Source organism: Nothobranchius furzeri, chromosome 10, assembly GCF_043380555.1.
Source record: "Nothobranchius furzeri strain GRZ-AD chromosome 10, NfurGRZ-RIMD1, whole genome shotgun sequence".
In the NCBI taxonomy this organism is placed as follows: domain Eukaryota; kingdom Metazoa; phylum Chordata; class Actinopteri; order Cyprinodontiformes; family Nothobranchiidae; genus Nothobranchius; species Nothobranchius furzeri.
The window spans coordinates 69,428,092-69,455,373 of NC_091750.1; the positions used below are offsets into that span (position 1 = coordinate 69,428,092).

Here is a 27,282-nt window from a genome sequence, read left to right on the forward strand (position 1 = left end):
CCAGGGCAGCTGTGGCTACAGTGTAGCTCATCACCACCGGGGTGTGAATGGGTGAATGTGTTGTAAAGTGCCTTGGGGGGTTCCAGGACTCTAGAAGGCGCTATACCAAATACAGACTATTTACCATAAATGAACAATAAAGTTTTATCTCAGCTTGTTGATTATTGTGTAACAGAGATCTCACAACCACAAATTACTGTTTCACCAAAATAAATACCAACAAATCTAATATTTTATTTCTACATTTAAAAAAAATAAGAAAACTGCAGAAAGTCCTAAAAAGAGAGTTAAAGTTAAACGTGACGTTTGGGAATCATTGCAGAATTCAAACAGTACAGAGTATGAAACACTGCTATCCAGAAATAAGCCTGAACAAGTACAACACATTTAGTTCTAGGTTTTATTTCCCATAAACCTGCAGGGATAGAAACACAAATAAGTGAAAGAAAATCAAAAGGATATGCACTCTGAGTTCAAACATTTGAGCTTTTCAACAGCTTTGATGTTTTGTACTTTAGTACTGAAACGAGTCAGAGTTCACAGTTAATAAGTATCCGTACGGCACATCCAGTATAAAGTTCACAGCTGGATTTCCCACAGACAGACAGACGTCCACCATGGAGCTGCGCGTGCGTCTCTGCCTGCATCCTGCTGCTACTTCCTGTAACATCTGGAGTAGATGGAGGGAAGATTTTGGTTTGGTACACCGAGGCCAGCCACTGGATTAACAGGAAGCTGCTGCTGGAGACGCTGGTGGACAGAGGACACCAGGTGACCGTCCTGGTCCCGAGCACATCCATGTTCATCCACAGCAGTGAACCCTCCCGCTTTAATTACCAGCCTTTTGATGTCTCCGTCTCTAAAGAAGATTTTGAGAATTTATTGGCTGAATTCATTCAATTCAACATGTATGACATGGACCACATGAACTACTTTCAGCTTTACATCAAATACATGGAATTGTTCAAGATCAACACTGAGATTTCCCTCCAGTTTTTGGATGGTGGTGAAATCAGAGCCCATCGTGAAGAAGCTGAGGAAGGGAAACTATGACGTTCTCCTGGCTGATCCCATCTATTCTGGAAGCAATTTAACTGCTGAGATCTTGGGCATCCCTCTAGTCTTTTCTTTGAGATTTTCGATAGCAAACAACTGGGAGAGACTGTGTGCTCAGCTACCTGCTCCACCTTCCTACGTTCCAGGTGCGGTCAGCAGACTGACAGACAAGATGAACTTCTCAGTGAGAACGTGGAACTTCCTCTTCTACGTCCTGCAGGACTTAGTTCTGGATCAGTGTGTGTGGAAGAAGGTGAGTATTGCTGACTAGAACATTACGTAATGCATTTCATCGTCATCACGAACATGCTTGTTTTATCAGGAACACCCACCAGTGCCTGTAAGATGATGGGTAATGCTGACATCTGGTTGTTGAGAGCCTACTGGGATTTTGACTTTCCCCGTCCATTACTTCCCAACTTCAAATTTGTTGGAGGGATTCACTGCAAACCTGCTAAACCATTACCAAAGGTGCTTTTTCCATAACTGTACACCAAAAAAATCATAGTTAACCCTCTCAGGCTCAAAACAAGTTTTGATAAAAGGGCAAACAACTAAATCCTTCTTCTGAGTGTAAAAATGCTCATGAAATACGTACGTGGAGTATCCAGGTAGGTAGGTTTTAATGTTGCACATCAGCAACGCCTACTTCCAGAGGGTTAAATCCTAATGTAAAGAATAAGATCTGAAAAAAAAAAGATCTACAAAATAGACATCTTATTAGCTGTTTTATTGAATAAAAAAGCAGATTTTGATTTAAAAAAATACAATTTTCTGCTTTAAAGAATTAAAAATCTCTGTTCCTGCAGTATTTCGAAAAGTTTGTCCAAAGCTCTGGAGATGATGGCATCATGGTCTTTTCTTTGGGATCTATTGTCAGGAATCTGACCATACAAGGCAAACATGATCGCCTCTGCTCTCGCTCAAGTCCCACAAAAGGTCAGAAACGGGGGAATCTACAGGGGGGCTCTGCTGTAGAGCCTTGCCCCCGTGGGCTTATTAGATTTTTTGGGTTGCGCCACTTTGACAATGTGCCGTGCGCAGGACGCAGTTGCCTGGAGCGCATCAAAGATCAGCGCTGTTCCTCCTCTCTGCTCAATAATGCCCCAAGAGTTCAAACAGATACACAGCCCTGGGCGTGGACGTTGAGGGCTTCGTAATTCTAGCTTTTTTTTTTTTTTTTTTTTTTTTTTTTTTATTTAGACATTTGAATAACAAACATACATGGTATTGTAGAATATAGAAAGGGTATAAACATTCCACATCTTGTAATAACAAGTTGAACAAGTTATGTATACAACTACAAGTATACTTAAACAAAAGGGTATATTTTAGGAGAAAACTGATTAACAAAATAACTGGGAAAAAAATTGAAAATAAATAAATAAACAAAATAAAATGCTCAAGGTACAAATAAACAAGTAAATCAAGTGAAATTATACATTCGGCACAGCTCTAGTGTTTTACACGCTTTGGAGTTAGTACTGTTTTTAAGATTCTTCAGATAATTGGAAAACAGGGCTGTAAAAGCAAATATGTTTGGACGCTGTTGAGAGAATTTTGTACAATGTATGTGAAATTTGGCAAAAATGATCAGAAGATTAATAATATATATTTTTCCTGAAATAATTTTATCAGTATGTGAGAGGCCAAATAGAATATGGTGAAACTTCAGTTTACAAGAAGGATCAATTTTGGTGTTTATAAAATTATTTAGATCAATCCAAAATACATGTGTATAAGTGCAGTCCCAAAATAAATGACATATTGTTTCCTCTGCATTGCCGCAAAAAGTACAAAGAGTATCAATATTTTTCTTACGTTTAACCAGATATGTCTTTACCGGATAACATCTGTGGATCAGCTTAAAAGAAACCTCTCTTATCTTATTAGTTATAATAAATTTTCTTGGTAGAATCCAAGTGTTTTTCCAGTCTATATCATTGTAAATATTGTTCCAGTAAAATACAGCTGCAGGTTTGGAAACAATATCTCTTTGAATGATTTGTCTAATACATTGATTTGTGGCCTTATCACTCAATAACGGACATATGTTACCGATGAATATGCTACCGGGATTTAGTTCTGGAATAATACAATTTCTACCCTTAGGAGCAGACACCAATAACCTTCTCACTCCATCTGGTATTGCATCAAAAACTACAGCGTATTCTCTTGGAGTGACAGGAAAATCATAAACAAACAAAAATTCCTTATAGGAAAATAATTGACCATCATCATTCAGTAATTGACTTACAAGTAAAATATTTCTATCAACCCATTTTTGAATATATAATGATTTATTCTTAAATTTAATATCCTGATTGTTCCAAATGAAATATTTATGGGGAGAAAAGTTGTGAGAGTATATCATTAACCAAGATGATAAGAGTTGACTATGAAAGTTGGAGAGTTTAATCGGTAATTTAGAGATATTGTAATTGCATCTTAGCAGAAAGTGCAGTCCTCCAAATGAGTTAAAAATGTGGTTGGTAACAACGTTCCAAATTGAACTGGGATTTTTTAAAAAGAGTTTGATCCATTTGATTTTAAAAGACGCGTTTAAGGAGGTGAAATCTAAAGAGTTTAGACCGCCAAAACACAATTTGTTTATCATTACATTTTTTTTAATATAATGTATTCTCTTTTTCCAAATGAAGTTAAATAATATTTTATCAATTTTTGTGCATAGTTCTTTCGAAACATCAAGTGCCATAGCTGCATAAATAAGTCGGGACAGGCCTTCAACTTTGGCTACCAAGGATCTTCCGGTAATGGATAAATCTCTTTGAAGCCAAAGATTAAATTTATGTTGTATTGCAGTTATAAGAGGGTCAAAATTTTCAGATAATCTGGCATCTTGGTCTTTTTGAATGATAATACCAAGATATTTAACCTTATTTTTAACAGGGACACCTGATATAATAGTATCCGTGCAGAATTTAACAGGGAGAAGTTCACATTTTGGAATGTTGAGTTTAAGACCAGAGGCTATTGAGAAATTATTGACAACTTTGAGAGCTTCATCAACTTGATATTTATCTTTTAAAAAAAGTGTTGTGTCATCCGCTAGTTGAGTAATAGATAGTACTCTGCCAGCAATAGAGAGACCCACCACACTGCTATTTTTAAAGTGAATAGAAAGTAACTGCATAGGAAGAAGGAAGAGAAATGCGGAAAGTGGACAGCCTTGCCGGATCCCACGGTTGATATCAAATCTTTTCGTTGTACCAAATGGGAGTTTGATTGAGCTATTTGCATCTGCATATAGAGTTTGAATTGATTCCTTAAAGATATTTCCAAAACCGAAAATGTCAAGTGCTCTGAACATGAATTCATGTTCAATGGAGTCGAAAGCTTTATAGAAATCCAAAAAAAGAATGAAACTATTATCCGTGATTAAATCTGAATAATCCAAAATATCAATTACCAGTCTTATATTGTTAGTTATGTGTTTACCAGTCATGAAACCAGACTGTGTTTCATCAATGATATCATTCAGTGCACATTTTAACTTTTTAGCCAAACACATAGCAATTATTTTATAATCGTTATTCAGCAGTGAAATAGGTCTCCAATTTTCTATCGAAAGGGTGTCTTTTTGAGGTTTTGGAATCAAAGTAATTAGCCCCTGAGTCAAAGAAGGAGGCAGCTTGTTATTATCAATGCTTTCAATATATACTTTATGTAAAAAGCACGACAGATCCTTTGAAAATAATTTGTAAAATTCCGAAGTCAAACCGTCATTCCCTGGACTCTTATTAAGCTTCATTTTATTAATAGCCTCTTCAATGTCTAGTATTGTGATGGGGGAATCACAAATGGCTTTATTATTGTCACTAATAGTCTTAATATTACTTAAGGAGTTAAAAAAATTTCCATGGCTTCTGTAGAAAGATTAGATTTATATAAATTTTTATAGAAAAGTTCACAAGTCTTGGAAATCACTTGAGGGTCTTGTGTGATGATCCCGTCTGTACGAAGTTTAGTCATGCTGGCAAGAGCATTATGGTGTTTTTCTAATTTGAAAAAATAGCTAGAGTTTTGTTCTCCCTCTTCAAGCCATTTCCTTCTTGACCGCACAAAGGCACCTTTTGCCTTGTAAATATATATAGTATCTAATTTTAATTGTAGAATTTGAAGTCTGTTCCGGTTATCTTCCGATAAATTATCAGGTGATCTAGACAAGGTAATAATTTCAGAAATTATTTCTGACTCTTCTTTTTTTTTATTTTTAACTGTTTCAGCTCCCCTTTTCATTAAAAGGGACCTCAATTCAAATTTCATAAGCTCCCAATTTTTACAAAAAGTATTTTCAACACATGCCTTGTTCCAAAACTCATCTATTTTTGTTTTAATTTCCTTTACCAAAGAATCATTCAGTAGAAGAGAATTATTTAATTTCCAATATGAATTCACTCTTTTAGATGGTTTTCTAGCACACAAACATATCTCCAGAAAAATTGTTTTATGATCTGTCAAGGGTGTTGGCAACATTTTTGATGTAGAAACATATTCGGATAAAGGATCAGAAATTAGCCAATAATCAATACGAGACTGTAAGGAGCCAGATCTATTTTTCCATGAAAATTCCTTAATTGTTGGATTTTTGATTCTCCAGATATCAATTAGGTCTCTTTCATTTATAAAATCCAACATGTAATTACTACTCTCCTGACTTTTACTTGGCCATCTGTCTATCATGTCATTGAGTGAATGATTCCAGTCTCCTCCTAATATAATCTTTAGATTAGCAAATTTACTTATTAAAGACTCAATTTTTTCATTCATAACAAGTATTAGGTCAATATTCTCCTGTTTGTTATTATAGCCGTAAATGTTACCCAATAAGAGGGTCTGATCATTAAAAAAAACAACCAGCAAAATAAAATGTCCGTTTGGATCAGTTTCTGACGATATAATTTTTCCATTAAATTTATGTTTTAAGATCAGAGTTCCCGCTGAATGTTTTGTGCCATGAGACATCCATAAATCATCACCCCATTGAGATTTCCAGAAGTTAGCGTCCTTAGGTTCAGAATGAGATTCTTGTAAGAAACAAAAGTCAGTATTCAAACTTTTAGCATATAAAAACAGAGCTTTCCTTTTGGTATTGTCTCTTAGTCCTCGAGCATTAAAAGAAATAAAAGATAAAGATGAAATTTTGAAAAGTAAATAAAGATTTTACCCTGAGAAGAGTGTGTAAGCTTTAGAGAGAGCAGAACTACTCTGTCTAAAAAAGTGCTTCACAAAACAGTTTAGCAGCAACAGCATACTATAAGTCTTCAGAACAATAGGGGAACGAGACCTTGAGGTATATCCACAACTGGGCTGGAAGAGATTTCAGTGAATTTCTTTTCTGTTCACGAAAGCACGGGCTCCGACAAAGTAGGCAATTTTCCCTTCCTTACGTGCTTTCTCCACCTGTGGCCATAGTTGGTTGCGCCTCTCTCGGTCCTCGGGAGAGAGATCTTCTTTGAAATGGAGCTTCCTTGTCTTCAGGTAGTCAGATCGCTTCGCCGCCTTCCAGATGATGTCTCGAAAGTGTCTCATAGTAAATTGCAGGATTATGGCGCGATGCAGTGGTGCAGAAGAGGACTCACGTCGTCGGCCGATTCTGTGGACTGAATCGAGTACCTCCGGGAACTTATCTCGGTGGCCAGGATCCATGTTTTGGCAGATTTCAATAACCTTACTGCGTACATCTTCTCCTTCTTCTTCAGGTAGACCGTGAAGTCGCAGGTTCCATCTTCGTTTATACCGAGACAGCTCCAGCACTTTGTTTTCCAGTGTTTGAATTTTCTCTTCTGCTTTATCCACTTTTACTTCAGTACGAGACACTTTTCCTTTTAGCTCTCTGAGATCTTCTGAGATAAAGTTAATAGTAACCTTCAGGTCGCTAATACTCTTCTTGATGTTAGCTCCTTGCTCTTCGATAGCCATCTTGAGCGTCTTAATAATGCTTTCCGCCGTGTCAGTTTCCATCACTCTTTTCTTACCAGGTTTTGACGGGGAGGAAGTAGGAGTAATAAGAGTTCTCTTATTTGAGCTCAGGTTTTTTTCCATCACATACAGCTAGAAGTTTGCACTTTAGGGTTCGTTTTGCTGCTTATAAAGGAATTTTAAGACGGAGCAAGTTCTGTAAAGACCGTTCACAGCGCCGCCATCTTGGGGACCCCCAATAGTCACCTCGCTTCGTAATTCTAGCTCTGCTCGACATTTTCTTCAACGTGACACAGCCCCCCCCCGTTTCTCATTTACGTTGTTTTTGACAAAAACAGCTCTGCTGCTCCAAAATGATGCATTTTAAACATTGGTGTTGTGTTATTGTAATATGTTATAATTGAGATGAATAATAAAATATGACAAAAAATTCAAAATGTGGGACAAAAGGACTTATAAGCCAACATTTAGAAAAAAAAGACATTTTTCACATTTTCTGAAAGAAATACGTTGGTTCAGGTAAAAGTTCATTTTTATTACATATAAAGTTAAAGAAAGGGGCGTTCAGGTGCTGCTGTTGATGTTAACACTGGAGCGTCGATGGTCCAGACTGAGATAAATGCATTAAAGTTAGGCTCCGCCCATTTGGGTTACCATGACCACCAGTGCCTCCTACTACTACTTCTTTCACCCCGCCCACGTGATCCTTTGAAGTGACGTCATAAAGGCTCAGAGTCCTATTATCTAGCATCAGCCAGCTCCCACTTCATTAGCAGCCGACTGCTGGTGTGTGACACATCGACTCTCTGAGACAATCGTCTTTTACAACCTCAAACCTTTTTTCTGAGTTTGATAAAAGACCAAGAGCCTCTAGAATCATGTCTATTCTACATTTTTCATCTGAGGAGCTTCAGCGGGAATTATCTGGGTGTAAACACCCCAAAATTTATTTTTCCCATATGGCGCTCTTGGAGAAAGTCCAGTCTCAGCTTTTAATCACGGAGAAATGGTTAAGTGATGAAAAGCAGCAAACGTTACAAGCAGAGACTGAATTGGAAAAATACAACGACATAATTACCGTCCTGGAACAAGAACTGGACGTTTATCAAGACAACGCAGAGACCTGCAAGGTCACCCTGCAGGCTTTAGAGACCAAACTGAAGAAGAAAGCAACTGTGTGTGAAAATCTGCAAAATCTTTTAAAGCAGGAATCCCAGCTGAGACGTAAATTTGAACAGGGGAAGATAAACGACCAGATTAGGAACGAAGTTGATCAGAAACTAAGAGAAGAAATTAGTGAACTGAAAGAGCGTCTGGATTACTACCAGCTTAACGCTGAGACCTGCAAAACTACAATTCAGGCTTTGAAAATTAAGTTGGAGGAAAAACTAAATGTTTCTTAAAGTTTGCAAAACCAGTTAGGACTGGAGTCAGAGCTGAGACTGCAGCTGGAAGAGGAGAAACAGAATAAAGACTCGCTCACCGAGGCTTTACATGAACAAATCAGAGATTTAGAGATTATAAACGGTGTTCTGGTAGACGAGATGAAAAGTATCTTCTCTGAGACGAACGAGGCAGAGGAGACGCTTTCTGAGGAGGACGGAGAAAAGGCTTCTCTCTGTGGGGAATGTGAACCCAGTTCAGAGGACGAAACTCAGCTGGGACCCAGTCTCAGATTAGCTGAGCCAGTCCAGCAGGAGTCGTCTGGATGTCGGCATCCAACTTTCGATTCCCTTTTCCAGACAGTCGGCTCGGAACACCTACGGCTGTCTCGCCTGGACACAAGTCTCAGTGACCAAGCTGAAATAAGCTCAACGGTAGAGAGCGAGTGCAAAAAATCCAGAACTCTGATTGATGAACTCAAACAGAAACTGGATTATTACCGAGGTGAGGCAGAGTCCTGCAACAAAATGATGCAGGAGGTAAACTTACAGCTGAAGGAGAAAGATGATCTGCTGGAAAACCTCCAAAAGCGACTCAGACGGGAATCTGAGCTGCTGAGATCCAAGTTTGATCAGCAGCAGAAAATCCAGCGGAACAAAGACAACGTTTATGAGAAATTAAAGGTAGAAATGAGTGAACTAGAAGAGGGACTGGATTACTACCAGAGTAATGCAGAGACCTTCAAAATTACAATTCAGACTCTCAAAACTCAGCTGGAGGAACGAGAACATCTGATTGAAGACCAGCAACAACGTTTAAAACAGGAGTCAGAGCTGAAACTCCGGCTGGGACAGGAGATTCAGAACAAGGACTCGTTCAACGAGGACTTAGAGACACAAATTAGAGATCTGGAGAAAATCAACTATGATCTCTCAGAACAACTGGAGACCTTTAACTCCAGGAAGAACACGCCTGAGCCAGACGAGAAGCTGTCTGAGGAGCTGGAAGCCTTCACGTACCAGCTGGTAGAGGAAGCTTCTCTGTGTGAACCTCAGGAACAAACTTCTGAGAGTCTGGAGCCTGACGAGGATTACGAGATGGGACATGATGTTTGCTCTCCACCTGCAGAACAGATAGATTCAGTGGAAGCAAGCGGAAGTCTTCATGAAAACGAGCCTTCTCCCAAAGACAGCGTTCCACAAACAGTCAGGAACCAGAATGTTTCATTGTGGAGGCGCTTCAAGAAGTTTCTCACTCCGGCGTGTCTACGGAAACATAAAGTTAGGCCTTAAATTAGCATCTGACCCCCAAAACACTCGGGCTTCATGATAACGTCACCAGTTTAAACCCCAGCTGTGACCTCACGAAAATTAGCATTAGCATTCTCTAAATTTAGGCATTTTTGTGTGAGTGAGTGAGTGAGTGAGTGAGTGAGTGAGTGAGTGAGTGAGTGTGTGAGTGAGTGAATATCTAATCTTAGATGCAACACCCCTTTAGAGCACACACAAGCACAGCAGAAAAAAAGGGGCTTCCTGATGGACAATTAGTTCCCCATCATGAATGCGTGGGTTTACTCCGGGCGCTCCGGTTCCCCACACACACACACGTAGGGTTAACTAGTGACCCTAACGTGTCTCTGGGTGTGAGTGAGTGAGTAACTGATGCAGCTTTCTTTAACATAGAAACATGCTTGCTTAGTGTGGGGATTGCTGGAAAGCCTCTGACACAAAAAGTGGGTGACTCCATGCAATCTGCTGCGTTTCCTTAGGTAGAAAACCTTTAAATGACTGGAAAAATGAGCTGAACTCAAAGCACTTTTGAATCAGTAGAAATTTTTTATTTTTTTTTCTGGAACTGCGCTGCTCTGGGTGGTTGCATGTTGGAGTAGCTCTGTTGACTTTATGTAAGTTTTGCCTTTTCTTGGACTTTTTTTCTTCTAGTTTCTCAAGAAAAACTTTAGTTTTTTTTGGACATTTTACTTTTCTGTTTCTGGTGCTGTGAAGCTTTGAGGATTTTTACTGCTATTTTTTCACTTTTTGAGCATTTGTTATGATGTTATGATGTGTAACCATGGCAACAAGCTGGTTTACAATCGGGAGCAGCTGATTAACATTGGGAAGGCTGAAATAATACCTCAACTGAAGCCACAAATCCCAAATGAGCTAAAACGCCCAAACCATCTCTTCCATCGATCATAATGGGCAATGTGAGATCACTGGCCAACAAGATGGATGAACTCCAAGCCCTTTCAAGGACTCAGCCAGAGTATCGGCAGTGCAGTGTTATGTGCTTCACTGAGACGTGGCTGCAGGACCATATCCCCGATTCCAGCGTCTCTCTGCCAGGATTCCTGACTGTATGAGCAGACAGAGATCTGAAGAGGAGCGGGAAAAGAAAAGGAGGTGGAGTGGCAGTGCTTGTCAACAACAGATGGTGCCATCCAGGTCATGTTTCAGCGAAATGTCGTCTCTGCAGCCCAGGTGTTGAACTCTTGGCAGTAAGTTGTTGCCCATATTATTTGCCAAGAGACAGAAATACTCAGATGACTCTGCAGTTGTCGGGTGTATCAGAGATGGACAGGAAGCTGAGTACAGAGAGCTGGTGGAGCGCTTTGTGGCATGGTGTGGAAACAATCATCTGACCTTGAATGTGAACAAAACAAAGGAGATGATTTTAGACTTCAGAAGAAACAGGGTGGAGTCAAACACTGTTTCCATCATGGGAGAAGAAGTGGAGGTGGTTGAGGAATACAAACACCTTGGAGTTCACCTGGACAACAGACTGAACTGGAGAAAGAACAGCGAAGCCGTTTACAAGAAGGGACACAGCAGACTACACTTCTTGAGGACGCTTAGGTCCTTCAATGTCTGTAGCAAGATGCTGCAGATCTTCTACAAGTCTGTTGTTGAGAGTGTAATCTCTTCAGCCATCGTCTGTTGGGTTAGCAGCATCAGAAGCAGGGACCTGAAAAGCAGTGGCGGCTGGCCAGTAGAGGGTGATAGGGCGCCGCCCTCCCAGTTTCCCCAGTGTTTTTAATTTTTATTTAAAAAAATAAATAAATAAAATTAACAATAATCACATATTCTAAGTTAATTGTGTGTTTTGTAACAAAAATAAATCATATATATATCTATATTGGTCTCTGCCGATCTCTGCCGGTCTCTGCCGAGGGGTGGAGGCTGTGTGCTGTTTTTCAATCGCCCAAACAAGACAGGACCAGTTGTCCAATTGCTGACAAGAAAATCAAAGGGTAGGAATGGGAATGTATCCAATCAGCGTCAACGTTGTTTCAGAAGCATGATGGGCGATAGAGCTACCGCCAAGGCTTTCGTTGGTGTTCGGTAGAACTCGGAGAGTCTCGACTCCAGCACGTTTTTGGTCGTGACTCGTGACGGTCGTGACGCAGACGTAGACATGGACGCCAGTGCGCCTACAACCAGCAGCATGGAGACCGGATCTCAGCAGCCACTGAATTCAGTTCGGTCTCTTCTCCAGTATCCGTTCGAGAGGAGAACTATGGTGGAAAAATTTAATGTCAAAGAGCTTGGACCAGATCAGCCCGACGTAAAGATAAGCCAGCAGGACAAGGAGAAGGGTAAACTGTACACACGACACTTCTCCCAAAATTGGTACACCAGGAAGCAGTGGCTAGCTGGATGCAATCACGCTAATGCGTTATTTTGCTTTCTGTGTTTGTTATTCAAAACGGCTGGGATCCACAGAAGGTGGATGTGGAACTTGTGTCTCATTGGGGACCCCATTCATTCTCTGACTGAGGAATGCAGCGCATCAGTGCAGCAGCCAACAAAGAAACGGAGGACGTTTGGACAGGGAGAACAGCAGCTGGGTGCAGAGGTAAGCTGTACATTACATTTCTGTAAACAAGACAATCAGAATCAGAAATCCTTGGTTGTCCCACAAACCGGGACATTTGTTTAATAACATGTACATTTTTTAATGTGCAAAAACTGTAAAAACACATTTCAACACACATACTTATTATACATATTTAATCATGTAAATGTGTATTTCAAGTAAATTTGTACATACATCAATCTGATTCCATTTTACTTGTTACACTTCTGCTGCAGCAAACAAATTTCCCAGCTTTTGGGACAATAAAACATTTCTGATTCTCAATGAGATGTTTTTACATTTGAAGTAAAAACATCTCATTGAGAACCAGAAATGTTTTATTGTCCCAAAAAGTGGGAAATATGACATTTGTAAGAGGATACTGATGACATTATTGCCTATGAAAGTGTTTCCACTTTCCATAAGTCCTAACAGTGTAAATTTCTGGCATTTTGTCTAAGTAGTGTTTACTACCATTACTGTAACAGTGACCTGCTCATAATTTTTCGTGTTCACTCAAATGTTGAAATTAAACAAAATGGTTTTGTTACTTGCCTCTTGCATTGCCTATTTACCATTTATGGTCATGTTATTTTATGTGCAATTTAATGCAGTATTTTTCAACCTTGGTCCGCAAGGCAGCGTGCCAATAGTCAGACACACCTGGATTAATCAGTTTGTCCAATGATGTAAGACAGGAAATAAAAGAGCTGTGCTTAATTCAGGAAATAGTGAAGTTGTGCACAAAGCTCAGAAAGCACAAGTTTGTTTTAAAAAAAAAAAGCACAGCCCCACCAAAAATATTTTTCACCAGCCGCCACTGCTGAAAAGGCTCAACAGCCTAATAAAAAAGGCTGGTTCTGTTCTGGGGATGACTGTGGAACCACTGGAGGAGATAATGCAAAGAAGGATTCTCCAGAGAATCAAGAAAATGATGGACAACCCTGAGCATTCTCTTCACAAGACTGTCCGACAACACAAGAGTGTCTTCATTCAGAGGCTTCTTCAGTTTCGCTGCAACACTGACCACTACTGGAGATCCTTCCTGCCAACAGCCATTGTAATATACAACAACTCTTTGATGACTTGATTATTATTATTATTATTCTGAGCTACTACAGCAATCAATTTCCCTCTGGGATTAATAAAGTATTTTTGAATTTGAATTGAATTGAACTGGAACGCTGGCTCTGTAAAGGGCTCTGAGACGACCCTTGTTGTGGATTGGCGCTTTATAAATAACCTGAACAGAACTGAGCTGTGGGGAGCAGACATGTAGAGCCAGGCTTTGACAGCTGGACGTGTGAAACTAAAATGTTGAACATGAAATAAAAATGTAAGTAATTAGATATCTTAGGCCAACACATTCTCACACCTGAAGTGGCTGAAACTGACGAACGGTGACCAAGCGTTTGTTTCCAACGTGTTTAGAGGCGGCGCGCTGCGCCAGAGTGTCGTCTCCCAACTCACGAGGTAAAACGGACATTTCACCAACATTTAACCTTTAACCTCGAGCTGTTTAACCTTCCCCTCACCTCCATCCTAACTTTAACCCACTTGAGCATGCAAAACTGTGTTTCTTGTTCTATCGTTCTTCTCAAACACAGTTAACGGTGTAGCGTGTTTAACTACATACTAGAATCAACACTGTTTGCTATCAGCTTTGTTAGATTCTTAGAAAAGATCCAGACAAGTTAACAATGAAGCATCTATTATATATAAATATCTAGGATATTATATATTCGATAGAAGTTCATATGCCAACGAGCTTGGTCTATTTTTAATCCAAAGATTAATGTTTAATTTAAGATAATTAAATTTAATAGCAAAAGTTTATTTATTTAATCAGAAGTTTAAAGGAATCTTTGCTTTTTCTTAACCAAAAATATGCACCATTCTGTGTTTCATTTCAAAGAAGAGTCAGGTTTTTAAAGTTAAGAATTTATTACTAACACTTAAAAAAATGACAATTTAGAAATGACCATTTTTGAACAGACAATTTGATATTAAAACTTGTTTTAAAAAGCAAACCTGTGACTGGATGCTAAAATGAAAATGCGAGTTTTTTTGATGCGTGAATGAATCTTAGAAGGTTTCTTTCAGCGAGAGAAGCATTTCTGGGTGGAAAGTTATTTTGCAGCTAACTGAGTCGTTTCTTAGGAAGAACAGCATCAAACACCATCTGTGTGCTACCTCACCCAGCAAGACGACCCTCTGTGTGGATCCGGAGGTCAAGGAGGATGTTGTCAGCCTCAGGGGTACTCGGTCCGGTAGAACCGATCCTCTGGTCCAGAGATGTCGCGGGTACACGGTATCGAGTGTCTGGCTTAACTCTGAAGGAGTTTTGCGTCAGCTGGTTACAGTGCGTTTATTCAGAGCGATCCTATCAGCGTGACAGAATGCTTAGTAGAGATTCGGGCGGCCGTCCCTCATCTCCTTGTATGGTTCAAGAACTGAACTTTTTGCTGCGGGATTCGGTTTTAACAAAACCCTCAGAACACGCCCACTCTCAGCATCAGAAAGCTTGGTCATGAGTAAAGACGTGATGGTTTTACCCTTTACCCTGGATCCCTTCCGAATGTGGCTGGTTAACGTGCAAGATGACCTTCTGGTTTAATGACCACACATTACGGATTATCAACGATAACTATTATTATACCCAAAGCATAACAAGTCATTTCAGTAATTAAAATACATTTATACTGAATCAAGAGATTATTTATGATGGTTGTAATAACAGTAATAAAGTCAAGAGTTTATTAAAATTATTATTTAATATTATTATTGTGAAACTTGAAGTGTCCTTCATCTTGGGACGGAACAGCAGCAGATAAAGATGGTTTCAGCAGACATCACGGCTCCTGGCGTGGTTAATCTGTGGGGCAAAGCTACAGAACGACCCAGCTTGACCCTGCTGGGAAAATGTGTCCTTTGTCACAAATTAGAGGCCATTCATGACGCTACAACAGGAAATTTAGAAAGAGAAACAGGGTTAAGGTTAGGATGGAGGCGAGGGGAAGGTTAAATCGCTAGAGGTTAGAGGTTAGATGTCTTTGAAATGTTCGTTTTACCACGGGCGTCGGAAAGCGATGCTCTGACACAGCGCGTCGCCTCCCAGCGCGTCGGAAACAAACGCTCGGTCACCCGTCGTCAGTTTCGGCCGCTTCGGGTGTGAGAATGTGTTGCTTAGGCAGAATGCTCAGAACTCTATGATGTCACAGAGGCCGCAGCAGAAATTGTCATGTGCCGGGGTGAGTGCTCCTCTCATTTTTGTTCCATCTTTGAGCTGCTGTGTTTCAGGAGAGGGAGGCTCCAGCTGCAGCTCATTAACTATCAGCAGGTCCAGCTATAAGAGGAGGAGAAGAACACATCTCAATGCCGGATGATTAACTTGGTAGTTCCAGCCCTTTGTGTCTCCAGGTTAACTCTATTTATTTTTGGATTTTAGAACCCTTGTAGATATACTTGTGCTTACCGGTTCCCAGGATTTTTGGATCGTTTTGTGGGCCTTACCTTGACTCCTCAGGATCTCCTTGGACTTCTGAAGCTTTTGGAGCTTCTCTGGTTTTCCTGTGGCTCCTCTGATTGACTACTTGGGCATCTCCATGATCCCGCTGGATTACTTACCTGTGCCCCATAAATCTCCTGGATGCAGCATTCACCGTTCTCCTCTCCTCCCTGCCGGCCCGCTCTCCTCGCGCCCGCTCTCCTGGACACCCCCTCTTGGATTCACCCTGGTGTCGGTACAAGATCTGCTCAGGTGCAAGATTGGTTCGGGGTACTTCGACTGCCGATGACGTCAAAGTAGGTGATTGGCTGAACATGAACCTTACGGAAATTACTTAATCACGTTACGTTATCACGTTACATTGGTCCAGGAAAATTTTTCTGTTGGAAAGATGGACAACTTTTACAAAGAAATCCATCATTACCTCTTTGAAAATACACTTTTAGCATAGAGCTGCATGTATATTAGGGCTGAATGATTAATTGCATGTGCAATTAAATTGCAATGTGACAAAAGGAGATTTTCTAATCGCAAAGGCTGCAATTTGGCAGCGAGTGGTTAGCGCAATGCTAATATACATGGAAAAACCCATAGTAATGCTAATGCTAATATCACCGATTACATTATTACAAATTATGAATTAGAAAAGTGCCAAATGATTACATTTGGAGTCTAACAGAAAGTAAAACTACCATCAATCAAATAAGTACAGACAGGTATTTTAGTACAGCCAGAAAACTTTTAACTCCAGAGTTTTGGCTAGCAGCTATGAGCGTACCTGAACTACGCATGGACAAGACATCAAAAACTCTAAACACAAAATACTTCAATAAACGGGACACACTTCTTTCCGTCAAATTCAATTTCACAGGTGTTGCTAATACCTATGATCCTTCAAGGGATGTGCTCAAAGAGGAGTTCAACATTATGAATACAATATAGTGTTTTATTTTACAAATACCATTAAAAACACACTTACGTCGTGAGAAACATTATATTAATAACGAATCTGCTAAATTCTTTCCAACAGTATAAAGATGTGTAGTGCATTTTGTCCGAGTGGGTTTGCCGTACTTTGACATTATCGGCAGTCGAAGGACCCCGAGCCGATCTTGCACCCAAGCAGATCCTGTACCGACACCGGCACTCCACCTACCCTCCCCAATTCCTCAGCCCCCAGCTTCCAGTAAGTCTTAACTCTGCACCTTCCTAGTTCAGACTTACCTCCCTGGATTCACCTGTTCCTCTGCTCTCCCCTCCTCAGACGCTGCGGTTCCGTTGCAATCCCCATTCGACCTTATCCAGTGCACCCTCGGTTCCCGATTTTTTAAAAGTTAAATTCTTTAATTTTTCTAATTGACTCGTGAGTGGTGAATTCTACATGTCTTGGGTTAAACTCGTCTCCAAAACCATGTCAGAATCATGTCGTTGTGAGTCTGTGTATTTGTTAGCAGCTCTGCCCTCAGTCTGCCAGGCAACAGCATTTGTTGCATTTTTCTAACAGGAAGTGGGAGCGGAGAACGACTGGTTGGGGGTGACTTGCTCTTTAATATGTCTCTCTGCATCTTAAATTTATTTTGCTTATAAGACAATTAGTTTAATATCTGGGTGACCAACCAAGAAAGTATTATGGTTTGGTCGGTTGATGTCACACAATGGTTCTCAATCCAGGGGGGCATTTCTCTAAACGAGCTCAGAACATCAGGGCTATCCTGATGAATCCCTGATTGACATATCAGGCTGCATGCTTTCCTAGCATCTCGACGGTTGGGTCTGCAGGATGGTTTTTTTTTTCTAATCTTCAGGGAATGTCAAAGTTCTACAGAAAGTACTCAAGCGTTGTCAGAAATGTCACAAAATCTGTCAGTAGATGTTGTTTGGAATAAACGGGAAAAATAGAACCCGATCTTATCTTTAGCAGCGCGGCATCACGCCTCTGAAAATTGTCGCGCCATGGTTGGTTTGAATATAATGGAGTATATTTGCAGCGGTGCCGTTCTGCACTGCTTTTGCTTCCAGTGTGCAGCAGGACTCAGTCTGGAAGGTAATGAAAATGTCGAGAATAAGACTGCTGAAATGTATTTTTGTGACCGTGATTTTGTGCAAAGAACTTCATAAATATGTGATGAAATACGTCTCCACCCATATACTATATGTGACAGTGTGAGCATCCTGTCACAGTGTCCCGATTGATCATGCGCCCTGGCGTCTTGGCCAATGGGATGGACCTTTGGCTGACTGGTTAGAGTGTATGACTTTCACCCAGGAGTCTGGGGATCGAATCCCGCCCTGGCCCTCGCTGCTCCACCTTGCCACATATACATCAATGCTTGTCCAATACTTTAAGTTTCAGAGGAAAAGGAAGTCGTTCATTCAGTCAGAAAGGCAAACGTAGGACAGAGACAAGGCAAGGAGCGTAATTACACAACCATAAACAATCCTGCATCTCTACAAAACAAAGTTTGTTGTCTTGCTGTTAAAGAACAAACGTCTGATGCCCTGATTTTAGTTTGTTTCTAAGAAAAATAAAGGCACATGGTGATTGATCCGGTTACTCAGGACAACCAACATTTTCTTTTTTATGTGGTGAGAAATGTATAAAACTAGAAAATCCAGTGATTATTATGCAAGGTAACACAGAACTGATGATAAAGAGTAAAATGGCAGAAAATTCAGATTTTATTCCTACAAATTTGTGACTAAAATGAGGCACCCCTGCTTCTTACAGCTGTTGTGTTGGTGTTACAGCGCCCCTTGTAGGAGAAAAGTGGAGTTTACAGCACCTGCAGGTGGTTTGAGATGGACGGATACAGCACCACTCTTACTCCACTGACATAACAATGTAACAAAAATGTCAGGAAATAAAGTCCTGGTGCGTTTATTTTTTATTAAAATAATTTATAAATTTATTGTTACATCAAAACACAGTAATGTTTTTCCTGTTTAAAACACACATGTTGATAAAAATGCAAATGACTTTCTGTGTGTGTGTGTGTGTGTGTGTGTGTGTGTGTGTGTGTGTGTGTGTGTGTGTGTGTGTGTGTGCGCGCGCGCGCGTGCGTGTGTGTGTGTGTGTGTGTCATTGCTGTGGAGTTGTACTTATCAAATTATGCCACTGTAACTCAACACCAACCTGTGCTGCACATGCATACTGCACCCTAGTGGAGGATCTACAGATCAGTAAATGAGATTTTTATACACTCACCTAAAGGATTATTAGGAACACCTGTTCAACTTCTCCTTAATGCAATTATCTAATCAACCAATCACAAGGCAGTTGCTTCAATGCTTTTAGGGATGTGGTCCTGGTCAAGACCATCTCCTGAACTCCAAACTGAAGGTCAGAACAAGAAAGAAAGGTGATAGGTGTGTTCTTGCTGTGTCTTTCTAAATCCGTGCTTTCGTTCTTTTTAAACACAGAAACAGTTTTGTTTACCTGTTTTGTAGCTACAGTTTCGCCGACGGCTGCCGGCTTCTTCAGGCTGACGCTGATGGTGGCGCGTCACTTCCTTCTCCGTTTATCTGCGGGCAGCAGAGGACGTTGTCGCCCTCTACTGCCCTAAACCCTAAACATAAACACATACAGGAAACCAACACACACAGACCAATATCTATTATGGACATCAGAACACCCCACCATACACAAAATGTCAATAATCAGAACATTATGTCACCGAGCAAACATAATAACAGAAGAGAGAGACCGTAAACAAGAAGACAAACACATACAACACGCTTTAAAGACCTGCAGATACCCGACATGGGCGATAAACAAAGGAAAACAACAAACAAAAACAGAAAGCAAAGAACAACCCAAAAAAACCCGCGGCATTCTGACAACTGGCACTAATAAGACTTATACCCTGTCAGATTTCTCCACATGGCTCCAGTTGAAATCACAAGCCAAGCGAATCGCCGCTAGAGCAGCCTACATGTGTCAAGATCAACCAAAGCTGAGGAATCAGAAGAAACCTCAGGGTCCTTCATCCAACGTGTACTGCAACACAGAGAGCCAGGCTAAAGCCACACCTCCAGATCCAGCTGGCCATATAAGATCACCTAAGCCTAAATCAGGTCCTAAACCTTACTGCCCTTATTGTGACAACAGAGGACATTACCTGAGCCTGTGTCCTAAATTCAAAGCTCTTTCAGCAGCTGAAATTGCCACATGGATCAAACACAGAAGCTGCTGGCGCTGCGGCAGGAAGCATGCACCTGAGGATTGCACTCTAAAGAAGCCCTGTAAATTATGTAAGCAACAACATCTTACTGTGCTCCATGATGTGTGCCCTCAAGAACCGAAGAAGGTGTTAATGGTCAACGCTGCTTCCAAGACGGTCTACATCAACCGTCCAAACCGCCCAAATAAAGTCATGCTCAAGTTGGTCAAAGTATGTCTACACAATGCTGAGTATTCCCTGGAAGGCTTTGCTATCCTCGATGACGGGTCCGAGAGGACTCTTATCCTCCCATCAGCAGTGCGACGCCTCCATCTGACTAAAAAGCCTGAAAACCTTCCCCTGCGCACTGTCCGCCATGAGGTGATTCACCTTCAGGGAGCAACAGTTTCATTTGAAATATTCCCAGTCCACACTCCCAAAGTAAAGTACAGCATTCACCATGCCTTCACTGCTGATGAACTAAGTCTCTCAGAGCACAGCTACCCTGTAAAGTCACTCATGCGAAAGTACTCCCATCTGGGAGGACTTCCACTTCCACTTGTGGACAGAGTGCAGCCTTTACTTCTTATTGGGTCTGATTTCCCTCATCTACTCATCCCTAAGCAACCAGTAATAGCTGGCCCACCTGGGAGCCCCCTAGCAGTGTGCACTCCTCTTGGTTGGACATTACAAGGCCCAGCCAACTTCAGTCCTGTTTCTGCTGACCACCCACACTGCTACTTCACCATGTCTCCCAACTCAGAGCTCCAGCGCCATGTAGAACGTCTTTGGGAAGTTGACACCTCGCCATATGTGAACATAAAGACTGCCACACGTTCTAAAGAGGATCAACAGGCTGTAGACCTGTTAGAGCAACGCACCACTAAAGTGGAAGTGAATGGAGTGACTAGATATGCTACTCCACTTCTCAGGCGCAAGGATAGTCCCCTCCTCTGGGCATCAAAGAACACATTGCTCCCACAGCTACGTAGTACTGAACGCCGTCTGGCTAAAGGTCCAGCTCTGGCAGATACCTACTGTCAAGAAATCCATAAACTTGAACAGTTAGGTTATGCCAAACCTCTTCCTTCAGCTACAGTAGACAGCTCCCAGGAGTCTTGGTATCTGCCTCACCATGTTGTCCACCATAATGGAAAGGCAAGAAAGGTCTACAAGGTGATGGCCACGCAGTATGACCCACTGGGCTATCTTATCCCATTCACCACTCAAGCCAAGATCCTCATCCAGGACCTGTGGAAAGTGGGAGTCGACTGGGATGAGCAGATTCAACCCAAGGCTCTACTGGAAATATGGACACAATGGGAGAGCGAGCTGGTCTACCTCCCACAAGTGGAAATCCCAAGATGCTATGTTCCAGCAACCTTGGCCCCTGAAGTGCCTAACAGACAAGCGCACATCTTCTGCGATGCCTCCGAAAGAGCTTACGGAGCAGTCGAGTATATTCAAACTCTCTATAACCAGGGCAATGTTCACGTTGCATTTATAATGGCTAGATCTCGTGTTTGCCCTCTAAAACAGCTGTCAATGCCACGCCTTGAATTGTGCGCAGCTCTAGCCGGAGCTCAGCTGGCTAAGGTCACAATGACAGAGTTGTCATTCTCTCCCCAGCAGATAACACTCTGGACCGACTCAGCTACAGTGTTGACATGGCTGAAATCAGACTCAAGTCGATACAAGGTTTTAGTTGGAACGAGGGTCGCTGAAATTCAAGAACTTACCGAAGGGTCAACTTGGCGGTATGTCAGCACCTCTGATAATCCAGCAGATTACCTTACCTGCGGGAAGACACTCCATGAGCTCAGTCAGCCCAACCCGTGGAGTCAGGGTCCACAATTTCTTCACCAGCCTACTGAAACCTGGCCAGAGCTACAAATGGAAGTAGCTCAGGAAGAAGATGAGGATGAGCTACGCAAGACAGTGTTTTGTGCAGCAGCTACCTGTCCTTCTCATGAAGTGGATGTTACTAACATCGACAACTGGGATGACCTCGTTAGAGCCACTCATATGAGCCTTCACGGGGCGGCCAAAGACCTGGTGAGCCCCACCATGACAGCTGCAGATGTACAAGAAGCTGAACTACATCTCCTACGACAATCCCAAAGTGAGACCTTTCAGGAAGAGGTGAAACTCCTTGCCGTGGGGAAGCCCATCTCCAAACAAAGCCGCCTAATCATGCTTGCTCCTGAGTATGATATAGCTGTCGGGCTGATAAGAGTGGGAGGCAGGCTGCGAAGAGCAGATCTGGATCTAGATACCATGCATCCAATTATCCTTTACCCGAAACATCATGTTACCAGGCTCCTCATCAAGAAATATGACAAACAGCTCCTGCATCCGGGCCCCGAGCGTGTATTCGCTGAAATTCGGAGAAGATACTGGATCCTACGTGGAAGAGAATCTATCAAACGGCATCAGTACAGCTGTGTGGAATGTCAAAAGTGGCGTGCTAGTCCTGTAGTCCCACAAATGGCAGACCTTCCCCCAGCAAGACTTCGTCTATACAAGCCACCTTTCTGGTCTACTGGAGTGGACTGCTTCAGCCCTTACAATATCAAGGTGGGTCGACGCATGGAGAAGCGATGGGGGATCATCTTTAAATGCACGACAATGAGTTGTGTGCACCTCGACCTGCTGGAGAGCATCGACACTGATGCTTTTCTTATGGGATTACGTCGCTTCATCGTTCGCCGTGGCAAACCCTTTGAAATCCTAGCAGACAGAGGGACCAATTTCCGAGGTAGAAGGACTGAACTACAGACCAGCTTCCAAACTTTAGAGGATTGTCAAGACATGTCCAGGCTCAGACGGTCGAGTCAGGGCAGCTGAAGTGAGGATAAAGGGACAGACTTATCTTCGACCAGTTGTGCGCCTGGTGCGACTGCCAGCTTGGGAAGATGAAGATGACTCTGGCTAAACACCTGATAAGACTTTCCTCTAGTTTTCAAATTTATAACTAAATTCGGGGGCGGCTTTGTCAGAAAGGCTTATAGTTATGGCTATAGTTATGGCAGTTCTAGAAGATCCATGTGTAAAGTTACCCCACTCTTATTTTGGTGGTCCAGTTTGTGACATCACTTCCTCTAGATAGTCACTTCCTGTAAAGCCGTTTCTACCATTTTGTCCAAGCTGTTGGTGATGGCAGACAGCCTCGTGTGCGTTCATGACTGACATACCACACGGAACCACAGAAATGTACAGATGTCCATACTTCAACTGTCATTAAATACGTAAAACTGTCTCTCCGTGCCCTGCTCTCTGACCGGAGCCCTTATCTTGAAGATACTGTCAGATCAGCAAATAACTTCCAGAGTTCCCACTCTATCACAGCAATAGAGATAAGGAGACGTGGATGTGGGACCATGAACAGGGACGACGGAGTTTACACGCTGGACCACGCATGGGACTGCCTCGTCGGAGAGGGGAGAGCGGGCAGTAGAGGGCGACAACGTCCTCTGCTGCCCGCAGATAAACGGAGAAGGAAGTGACGCGCCACCATCAGCGTCAGCCTGAAGAAGCCGGCAGCCGTCGGCGAAACTGTAGCTACAAAACAGGTAAACAAAACTGTTTCTGTGTTTAAAAAGAACGAAAGCATGGGTGATTTAAGCTATTTTGAGCATGGCGTGGTTGTTGGTTACAGGCGGGCCGGTCTGAGTATTTCACAATCTGCTCAGTTACTGGGATTTTCACCCACAACCATTTCTAGGATTTACAAAGAATGGTATGAAAAGGGAAAAACATCCAGTATGCGGCAGTCCTGTGGGCGAAAATGCCTTGTTGATGCTAGAGGTCAGAGGAGAATGCGCCGACTGATTCAAGCTGATAGAAGAGCCTAACCCTCGTTACCACCGAGGAATGCAGCAAAGCATCTGTGAAGCCACAACATGCACAACCTTGAGGTGGTTGGGCTACAACAGCAGAAGACCCCACCGGGTACCACTCATCTCCACTACAATTAGGAAAAAGAGGCCACAGTTTGCACCAGCTCACCAAAACTGGACAGTTGAAGACTGGAAAAATGTTGCCTGGTCTGAGGAGTCTCGATTTCATTTGAGACATTCAAATGGTGGAGTCAGAATTTGGCATAAACAGAATGAAAACATGGATCCATCGTGCCTTGTTACCACTGTGCAGGCTGGTGGTGGTGGTGTCATGGTGTGGGGGACGTTTACTTGACACACTTTAGGCCCCTTAGTGCCAACTGGGCACCTGAGCATTGTTTCTGACCATGTCTATCCCTTCATGACCACCATGTACCCATCCTCTGATGGCTACTTCCAGCAGGATAATGCACCATGTCATGAAGCTCCAATCATTTCTAACTGGTTTCTTGAACATGACGATGAGTTCACTGTACTACAACGGCCTCCACAGTTACCAGATCTCAACCCGATAGAGCATCTTTGGGATGTGGTGGAACGGGAGCTTCGTGCCCTGGATGTGCGTCCCACACATCTCCCAACTGGAAGATGCTATCCTGTCAATATGGCCGACATTTCTAAAGAATGCTTTCAGCACCTTGTTGGATCAATGAATTAAGGCAGTTCTGAAGGTGAAAGTGGGTCAAACACCGTATTAGTGTGGTGTTCCTAATAATCCTTTAGGTGAGTGTGTATTTATTCAAATAAAGGTCTTAAATAAAATACTTTATCTTCTTCTCTAAAGTTAATTACCGTAATTTCCGGACTATAGAGCGCACCTCAATATAAGCCCCACCGGGCTAAAAGCCGCTGATCTCTACTGAATTGAAAACGTAGTTTAACTGAACGTAACTGAACTGATCAGTATGAAACAAAACAGAAAAGTTATCGATTAGTTTATTCATCTTCCTCTTGTGCAATGAAACCATTAAAGTCCTCTTCTTCAGTGTCGGAGTTGAACAGCCTCAGAAGAGCTTCATCACATATTTCTGTGGCGATGTCGGTGTCGCTGTCCGTGTTGCTGTCATCATCCCCGGGTGAAGATGGCTTGAATGAGTTCTTCCTGCTGCCGTCTCCAGCACCGAACCATGGATTCATTCATGCCAAGCTTACGTGCGGCAGCACTGTTTCTCTCCTTTACTGCCAAATCGATGGCCTTCAACTTAAATGCGGCATCATATGAACTCATACGTGTAGTTACCATGATGAGGGGGTATGGATTTGAAAAAGATTCTTCGTCGTGCCGGCTGCTTGCATGTGCTAAACTAAAATGAGCACTTTCTTCGATTTCCACTTTTGACTTCCACCTGTTTCACTTCCTGCTAAAGCGCCCCCTGGTGGCAGGTGAAGAAAACCTTCAGTAAAGCCACACCTCATTATAAGCCACATGGTTCAAAGCGTGGGGAAAAACGTAGCGGCTTATAGTCCAGAAAATACGGTAAACTTTTTCTCTCGTCATCAGGTCACCCTAAAACTAGAGCTTTTATCACTCATGGAGGTGCAAACGGGGTTTATGAGACCATCTATCACGGCGTTCCCATGGTGGGAATTCCAGTTTTTGCTGACCAGCCAGACAACATGCTGCACATGAAAGCCAAAGGAGCTGCAGTTGTTGTGGAATTAAACTCACTGACATCTGAAGACCTCAGAGATGCGATCAACACCGTCATCGATGACACAACGTCAGATTTTTTAAATTCCTGCACCAAGTCTGTTTTAAAGATTTTAAAAAAATTGTTTCGTTTTTGGTGATGAGTCAGCATTAACTTTATTACCAGAATAAATATTTCCCTTCAATTTCCTGTTTTCGTGGTAAATTTTTACTGTATGGCCCGAAAGAGTAACCTAGCTTAAATGTACAAAACTACAAATGTGCCTTTCATTATTCCCAGTTTGTGAGATAAAAGTTAATCTCTGACAATACATTATGAATAACTCTTTATGTTAACTTGTTTATCCACAGCTACAAAGAAAGTGCCATGAGACTGTCCAGAATCCACCACGACAGACCCATGAGTCCTCTGGACGAGGCGGTTTTCTGGATCGAGTTCACCATGAGGCACAAAGGAGCAAAGCACCTGAGGGTCCAGGCCCACGAGCTCACCTGGTAGCAGTATCACAGCCTGGATGTCCTGAGCTTCCTGCTCTCTGTGGTTCTGCTGCTCCTGTTCCTCCTCGACAAGACCTGCAGGTTCTGTTTCCGGAGGTGCTGCTGCAGAAGGAAGACCAAGAGGAAGGCTGAATAACAAACTCAGCTCAGGTTTATTCAAGTTAAATATTGAATAGAAAGGCTGATTTAATATAGATTTTAATCGGTCTTTTGACCACTGACCTCTTGTGTAAAAATAGGGAAGTAAGAAACAGTTTAAAAAAAGGCAAAAACAAAAGTGTTTTGATGTATTTTTTATCTTCTGTGTGATCAAATAGGGTTTTGGGTTTTTATTATTACAAAAAAGGAAAAGGAAAAACATCAGTGTCCAATGTTTTCACTTCTGAATAAATGGTTTGTACTTCACAATTTTTTGTTAAATTCTGACCATTTAGTTTTTGCTCAAGTTTCAGTAACTTCTGTCAAAATGTTTAGAAAAAATATCAAACAGCCGGGATTAAACCCGCAACCTTCTGATTACTGAACGACCCGCTCTCCCTCGAGAGCGACTGCTGTCCAAATGACTAGTTATAAATGACCTGCACTTGTGAAGGGTTTTCAGGTCGGTGTGTGGAGGGAATTTGGGGTCAAATGTCATGCTGCACCTGAGAAGTGATATTAGTGGATTTATTTATGGTTTTATTAGTAATGTTCATGACTGCGGCTACAGCAGGACAATGTTTCATTTAAATGTTGTTCGGAGGGACCGGCGTCGCCTGCGTATGGCAGACTCGCCTCTGTCAGGACGCCCCAGGGCAGCTGTGGCTACAGTGTAGCTCATCACCACCGGGGTGTGAATGGGTGAATGTGTTGTAAAGTGCCTTGGGGGGTTCCAGGACTCTAGAAGGCGCTATACCAAATACAGACTATTTACCATAAATGAACAATAAAGTTTTATCTCAGCTTGTTGATTATTGTGTAACAGAGATCTCACAACCACAAATTACTGTTTCACCAAAATAAATACCAACAAATCTAATATTTTATTTCTACATTTAAAAAAAATAAGAAAACTGCAGAAAGTCCTAAAAAGAGAGTTAAAGTTAAACGTGACGTTTGGGAATCATTGCAGAATTCAAACAGTACAGAGTATGAAACACTGCTATCCAGAAATAAGCCTGAACAAGTACAACACATTTAGTTCTAGGTTTTATTTCCCATAAACCTGCAGGGATAGAAACACAAATAAGTGAAAGAAAATCAAAAGGATATGCACTCTGAGTTCAAACATTTGAGCTTTTCAACAGCTTTGATGTTTTGTACTTTAGTACTGAAACGAGTCAGAGTTCA

At 41.9% G+C, this 27,282-nt stretch overlaps 1 pseudogene; it reads left to right on the forward strand.

Moving 5' to 3' along the window:
• The first annotated feature begins 617 nt into the window (after positions 1-617).
• On the forward strand, positions 618-26,894 carry LOC139072278 (UDP-glucuronosyltransferase 2A2-like; annotated as a pseudogene).
• The last annotated feature ends 388 nt before the right edge of the window (positions 26,895-27,282 follow it).